Raw genomic sequence first — 496 nt, 5'->3', positions numbered from 1 at the left:
CCAAATTTCACCAGGCACGTGCCATAAAATATCCACCACCTGCTTTATTCCAAGGCTCCCTTTTAGCCCACCCTTACCCTTGCTCCTGGGGTGCCAATAACCACAAACCCTCTTTGAGATCTCCAAATTTCACCAGGCATGTGCTGTAAAATATTCACCACCTGCTTTATCCCAAGGTTCCCTTTTAGCCCACCTTTGCTTCCAGGGTGCCAATGACCAACACCACAAACCTCCTTTGATATCTCCAAATTTAACCAGGTACATGCCATAAAATATCCACCACCTGCTTTATCCCAAGGCTCTCTCATCCCACCCTTGCTCCCAGAGTGCCAATAACCAACATAACCAACACCACAAACCTCCTTTGAGATCTCCAAATTTCGCCAGGCACCTACCATAAAATATCCACTACCTGCATAATTCCAAGACTCTCTTAGCCCACCCTTGTTCCCAGGGTGCCAATAACCAACACCAGAAACCTCCCTTTGATGTCTCC

Source organism: Zosterops lateralis, assembly GCF_965231275.1.
Source record: "Zosterops lateralis genome assembly, chromosome: 14".
NCBI lineage: Eukaryota > Metazoa > Chordata > Aves > Passeriformes > Zosteropidae > Zosterops > Zosterops lateralis.
Note: the sequence above shows the minus strand (reverse complement) of the source record.